This window comes from Arachis duranensis, chromosome 4 (genome assembly GCF_000817695.3).
Source record: "Arachis duranensis cultivar V14167 chromosome 4, aradu.V14167.gnm2.J7QH, whole genome shotgun sequence".
Lineage (NCBI taxonomy): Eukaryota > Viridiplantae > Streptophyta > Magnoliopsida > Fabales > Fabaceae > Arachis > Arachis duranensis.
Genome location: NC_029775.3, coordinates 36,222,870 through 36,230,296, shown reverse-complemented (window position 1 = coordinate 36,230,296; position 7,427 = coordinate 36,222,870). Strand labels below are relative to the sequence as shown.

Genomic DNA, 7,427 nt, shown 5'->3' with positions numbered 1-7,427 from the left:
CTAATCTCGAACAAAGTATGGACTATTATATATTGCTGGAAAGCTCTGAATGTCTACTTTCCAACGCCGTTGAGAGCGCGCCATTTGGAGTTTTGTAGCTCCAGAAAACCTATTTCGAGTGCAGGGAGGTCAGATTCCAACAGTATGAGTAGTCCTTTGTCAGCCTTCTTATCAGAGTTTTGCTCAGATCCCTCAATTTCAGTAAGAAAATATCTAAAATTACAGAAAAACACACAAACTCATAGTAAAGTCCAGAAATGTGAATTTAGCATAAAAACTAATGAAAACATCCCTAAAAGTAACTAGATCATACTAAAAACTACCTAAAAACAATGCCGAAAAGCGTATAAATTATCCGCTCATCGATGACCTAAAAGGATCTATAATCACGATTTTAAAAGTGACTTAAAAAGGTCTATATTTTTATAATTTTAAATATTTTATATATTTAAAATTTAAAAATTTTAATAATTAAAAAATAATAAAAATTTTATATAATTTACTTTAAATATTTTGAGATTTTGAATTTTATCTTATGAATAAAAGAAAATGAATTTGATTATCTCTAATTTTTGAATTAGAATATTTATTTAAAAATAATTTGTAAGTTGATAATCAATAGTACTCTTAAAGATAATTTTATTAAAAATACCTACTATAGCCCTAATTTCCAATTTGATGCACACAAATTCTAATCCCAGAGGAAGGTTTCGCCGTCACCACTCACCATGCACTACTAGCCACTCCACCAGAACCGTAGCTCCCTCTTCGCTGTGTGCTCACCGTTCCTCTTCCTCGCTCAACACTCACCACTCGAGAACCATTGCTCCTCTTCGCTGCGTGCTTACATCGGGAAGACTCTGTGGTCAGCATCGTCGTCCATTCGCTCACCATTGTCGAGAAGGTATGTATTCACCTTCATTTGGTTCTAAAATTTGAGAGGGTTCCGATTTTAGGGTTTTCATTTTGGGGGTTTGGCTATTGTTGCGGCGCAGGTGAAATCGTACCCAACACTCCGTTCAAACAGGTGAGCTTGGCCACCACCAACCTTGCCCCGGGTTTCAGGAAGTTCTTAACTGGTACGTTGGCTATTATGTTTGCAGAGCACTCTGTTTAGACAGAATATGCATGTTGCCTTCTCTATTGTATGATATATGATATGATATTATTTGAATATTCTGCTTTACACCATTTGGTTAATCTATATGCATGCCCCCATGAATTGAGGAAAGCCAGTTAGCGCAGATGTACATACAAGAACTGAAGTTAAAAAAAACGAAAATTAATGTTGCTTTTTGTTTCACATTGGATGGGAAATTTCATGTTAGTTTTGATTAGATCATTATAATCCTTCGAAAATGGATTATTTGAGTATTTCAGGTTTGACAGCAGAAGGGATTATAAGACTAGCTAACAAGGAGTGTCTCTAATATGTCAATTTGCTTTCATTTCTTAACGGGGTTTCAATCTCGTGTGTATAGATATAATTTTTGAATACTGAATAAATAATTGTAAATAACTACCATAGTAGACACCAAAGAAAAAAAACTACAATAGTATTCTTTTCGGGTATAAATAGATTCAGATGATTTTTTTCCAGCAATTAATTCCAATCCTGTTTGTTTGTTTATTTGTTTGTTTCTAATTTTTCATTTTCTTGATCAGGGGTCTGTTGCCACAACAAACAATACATCTGTCTTGTCCCTCACATTTTATTCATCATGAATGAGGGGATGCGTTACTAAGATTTTTACCAAAACTTAGTTGCCAGTTGAAGCCTTTCAGAGCCATATTCCAGTGTGCATTTTCATCATTGTTTCACACTGCTATCGCTGATCATATGGTACATTTTTATCATGTCATCTTAAAAGAAATTTATTCTTGATATAATTTTTATGTTTATCATTCTATCAGGCTATCACTGTCAAAGCAAATAATAATTAAGGAACTTTATTTCTAATGACATGTTACGTCTTTGGCTTAATTAATAATTTCTATATTTAATATAGTCTGCAAAACCTATTTTAATCACATATATATGCTATTTATCTATATGGAATTAAAGCAGTATATAATGGCCCAAACAAGAAAGAAGTAATATAAAATACTTACTGAGGACCAAAGAATTATGTATAGTCTCACCCAAATTAAAGCCTAAAGATATGACTTTGTTAATTATTAGTTGCTTTGAATTATATTATTAGTTGCTTTGAATTATAAAGGATTCTTTTCACAATTGCTTCAGTGCCATATGTTCCTAATTTGCAATAAACAAGCTTTCCCTCCACCTTATTTGGATCTAAGGAACCTCCAAAGCAGTATCTATATCTATGCATTAATTAAATTCTTCTTTGTCTATATGTTGACTTATTTTGTTTATGTATTCCAATTACAGTAAAACAGGATTTTTTTTCTTCTCCTTGGCTTCCGCAACATTCCTAAAAGACTAAAGCCTCTTCTTCACAGCACAGGTTAGCTTAACTTATCTGCTTCCTTTTGATTTTCCTTTTTATTTTTATGTTGTCATGAAACTAAGGTTGGGTTTGGTCTAATGTAAGGGTTTGGTCTAATGAAGAAAAATAAATGTAAGTGTTTATGTCTAATGTGACTTTGCTTTGCATGTTAATGAAGCAGGTGTTGAGCTTTCATATGATAAAGTGGTTGAAACAAAAGTTTCTGAGCGTTGAGAAGGAAGAATAGCAATAGCAGAAACAATCTATTCTGGCAGAGTCTGAATTATATTGCTGTCACACCTGGGGAACAATTTTGTTAATAATTTTTACTTAGTGTTAGTGTGTATATCACTGTATAAAACTGAGATTGAGACAAGTGTATTCACTTAACTATATTGATATGTTAGTTGGTTACTTTAATCATAACTTATCTTAATTGTTGATTATCATTTTTTATTTTTAGATTTATTTTGTAATTATCATTATTTTTTGATGCGATTAAGCTTTAAAAAAAATTAAATCTCATAAAACAAAATTGGCTATGGTCACGGTGAAAACCGTGATCATAGATAAAGCTCTGGTTACGGTTTTAAGGTGGGGTGACCATAGATAAGGCTATGGTCACGGTTTTAAAGAGGGGTGACCATAGAGGCTAAAACCGTGACCATAGATAAGGTTATGGTCACGGTTTTAAAGAAGGGTGACCATAGAGGCTATGGTCACGGTTTTAAAGAAGGGTGACCATAGAGGCTATGAGGGGTGACCATAGAGTTATGGTCACGGTAAAAATCGTGACTATAGATAAGGCTATGGTCACGGTTTTAAGGAGGGGTGACCATAAAGGCTATGGTTATGGTTTATACGCGTGACCATAGATTAACTTATGATCACGGTGAGAAACCGTGGCCTAAAATGTCAGAATTTGAAAATTGTAACCGTGACCATAGAAACTGTGACTATAAATAACCGTGACCATAGGTCTAAAATCGTGACCATAGATCTATGGTCACCCTTTTTACTAGCTATGGTCACGGTTTTTTACCGTGACCATAGATCTTTTTTTTGTAGTGGATTTATTAAATTAAATAATATTATAACAACAAAAATATTATTAAAATTTAAAATAAAAATTTAAAAATTAAATTTTAATATTTAAAATATTAATTAAATATTAAACAAAAATAATAAATTTTATTAATCACTTACCACTGCTTTAAAAGTTATATACAAAGCATTTGTTTTAACTTTTAACAATACCGTTACGAATTAATAAAACCTTGTGAGTGATGTGACTTAGCTAGGTCCTAGTTTATTAGAAGCAGCACCGTATAACAAACATAAATAAATTAATAGACAAAAATGATAAATAAAATTAGGGTGAATTACTTTAATAAACCAAGTTCAATCCAAAATTATCCAAATCTCCCAGAACGAAAAAGGCTATTTGAATGTTCCTATTTTGTCGATTTTTAGTAAATCGACGGTGGTTCGATATCTAGTGGTTTGAGAGCAAAACCTACTCCTCTTTACAGGTACCAGTTTTCTAAAAATGCATCAAAGTGTTCTCGATTAGACAGAAATTGAGAATAAAACTAAATTAAAATTTACAAGTCAAGAAAGGAAATGAAAAAGTAAAGTTTTTGAAAAGGAAATATACTGAAAATGGAAAGTTTTGCGTTGAAATGGAAAGAAAGCAGTAAAATGCCTTCGACTGGGTAAATTGGACAATGAAGATTAAGAATATACTGAAAATGGAAAGTTTTGCGTTGAAAAGGCTTTTACATGAAAATCTAAAATGCAGGAATGTAAATTGGACAATGAAGATTAAGAATATTTGAAAGGTAAGTTTACTTGAAAAATAAAGTTTACAGAAAGATAAATTGAAAGAATGAAAATATGGAAGGAACCCTACAGAAAAGTTACTCAATCGCAGACTCAGGAATTTCCTGGGATGTGAGTGTATTTGAGTGTTTTTCTGAGTTAAAGTTCCAACTTCTATTCCCTAAGACTTCCTAGTATTTATAATCTACTTTTGGTAAATGACAATTAATTACAATTAATTACAACATCACAGCTTTGAATGCATACTCCTTGGTAACTGTTCCCGCCTCTTGGCTATAAACGTTTCCCATGATTTCCTCGCGTGATGGGAGATTTAACTTTTCCACTACCATAACTGCTCGATCCATTTATTCAAATAATTTATTCGATTACCTGACTCGAGTACCTTGTTCGATTGGACTTGTTCGATTTAATGAAGGGCCTTGAGATCGAATCCGTGTCGAGTACCTCCATCTAATACTTACACGTGTATCTTTTCGAAAACTGTTTAAGTCTTCGACCACTTTACTACTTCGAACTAACCTGCCTTCATCATAAATATTTTTTGATCAACAAATTATCCCCTTAGATTAATGTGTTTGCCTTCGATAACACTATTGGAAGATGAAACACTTAATCCAAATTCAAATTTCGATCTTTTAAATCAATAATAACTACCATTTAACTCTCCATTAATATTGATTCACTCGACACGTTTCTCGAAACTTACGCTTTCACTTTCCACCATTTCGCCTTCTTCGCGAAGTTACCTCTTTTCGCATTCCCTTTGTAATAACGGCTACAGTAACACTTTAAATTCATCATCCTCGCCCTTGTTCAATTTTTCTTGAACCCTCGCTCTCTAAACTTTTCTTATCTCAAGATCGCATAACCTTCATCCTTTCAAAACTTCCTTTTCCCTGTTTTGCGATGGCTGCTACTTCCTCTCACACTGCTTCTCAAGACAAAGGTAAAGGTCATGTAGTAGCACCGCTAGCTCCACCAGCCCTTCGAATACTAAACCAAGTCAATGATGAAGTTATTGACGATCCTCAACTTCAAATTAATGATACTAGGATCTTAATCCCCTTCACAGTAGACGTGGATACTCATTATTTTCTTGGGCCGATTGAATCCATAGAGAGGGCAAACAAGAAACTTCCTTTCTTCCCTAGTGCTGAGGGGGAAGATTTGTTAATTAAACAGGCCCTCAACATCTCATTCTTCATAAATTAAAAACCCTTCAGAAATAATGCAAAGATCAATCCTCGAGGATACGACTTTACGCCTTGGTATCAGCGCTTTGCACCCACCAAAAATGCTAACTGGGGGGCTTTAGGGATACAGGAACTATTAAGGCTCTCCCATTTCTCACCTGCAACACTCTCTTGGATGATTGAAGCTGTGACTTGTTTTTGGAACAGGACAACCAACAACTTCCACCTCCCTTGTGGAATGATCGGTATGTCTCTTTTAGACGTAGCCGCTATCACAAGGTTACCGATAAATCCTTCAGATTGTACTCTTGACATGCAACTTGAGCGCCAATACAGTGTTGCCTTAACTAATTCTTATAGTGATTTCATTGCTCACAACATGGATGAAGAAGGTACTGATGTTACAGATAATGAATGGTACACGAAATCATGATACACAACTTCGTGCAGCTGACCAGCAAATGCACTAGGCCGTCCAAGTAATACCTTACGTGAGTAAGGGTCGATCCCACGGAGATTGTTGGCTTGAAGCAAGCTATGGTCATCTTGTAAATCTCAGTCAGTCAGATTTAAATGGTTGTGGAGTTTTGATAACTAAAAGATAAATAAAACATAAAATAGGATAGAAATACTTATGCAATTCATTGGTGGGAATTTCAGATAAACGTATGAAGATACTTTGTTCCCTCTGAGCTTCTGCTTTCCTATTTCCTTCATCCAATCATTCATACTCCTTTCCATTGCAAGCTGTATGTAGGTGGATCACCGTTGTCAATGGCTACCATCTATCCTCTCAGTGAAAATGGTCCTCTACGGTTTCTCGCATGGCTAATCATCTGTCGGTTCTCGATCATGTCGGAATAAGATCCATTGATCCTTTTGCACACTGTCACTGTGCCGAACACTCACGAGTTTGAAGCTCGCCACAGTCATCCCATCCCAGATCCTACTCGGAATACCACAGACAAGGTTTAGACTTTTCGGATCTCAAGAATGCTGCCCATGTGATTCTAGCTTATACCATGAAGACTCTGATCGCACGGAATGGAAGCTCTGTTTTCAGGAGAGGCAACCAAGTGTCGTGAACCAGGAGGCTAAGAGATACACACTCAAGCTCTCACAGATAGAACGAAGGTGGTTGTCAGGCACGCATTTGTAGAACCTATGCACAATTACTCAAGAGGGGGGTGAATTGAGTATTGCAACAACAATGAATCTTTTTGCGAAAGTTAAAGACAATATACAAAAGTGTTATTATACTAGTATTTTTCCAAGAGCTTAACTCAATTGCTAAGCATTTATAAGGAGCTTTTACTTTCCAATAGACACCAACTCAAATAAATTGATCAAGCTTTTCACCAATCGGACTTAAGCTACTCCTTAAGTACTTACGAAGTTACTTTTCGATCACAATTTATTTGCTCAAAGGTAAAAGACAATAATATTGAAGAGATGAGTTTGGAGAGATGCAAACGCTATTTAGAGTGGTTCGGCACAATCCTTGTCCTACGTCCACTTTCTTTCTCAATCGCAATTGAGAAGTTCCACTATTCCCAAGCTTCAAGGTGCTCGCGCAAAACCTTTTACAAACCGAGTCCTTAGTTTCTAACACCTCACGGTATATGATCACCACTCGTATACTAACCCACTCCACTTAGAGATACCTTCTCTAAGATTTGCCTTGAGTACTTAGTATACCTCTTTGGTATCCTCACCGACTATAGTGTTTATAACTCTTGACTCAACCTTGGAGATCACACTCCAATTTACAAAGTGTACAAGAAAACAATTCTCAAAGAATTATTGAGATGAAATGAGTACTCTCTAGAAGAGTGTATGATTACAAGTTTAGCACTACTGAACCAATTGATATTGCTCTCTCAAATAGTGTATTATAAAAAATGTGTAGAATGAAAGAATATGAACAAGATAGTTT

General features: G+C 35.0%; 1 long non-coding RNA gene across 1 annotated transcript; it reads left to right on the top strand.

Moving 5' to 3' along the window:
* The first annotated feature begins 699 nt into the window (after positions 1 to 699).
* Positions 700 to 2,879, top strand: LOC107484455 (uncharacterized). Its single transcript, XR_001591139.3, has 5 exons — positions 700 to 904; positions 996 to 1,079; positions 1,666 to 1,843; positions 2,396 to 2,471; positions 2,635 to 2,879. It is a non-coding gene; the product is annotated as an uncharacterized LOC107484455 (long non-coding RNA).
* The last annotated feature ends 4,548 nt before the right edge of the window (positions 2,880 to 7,427 follow it).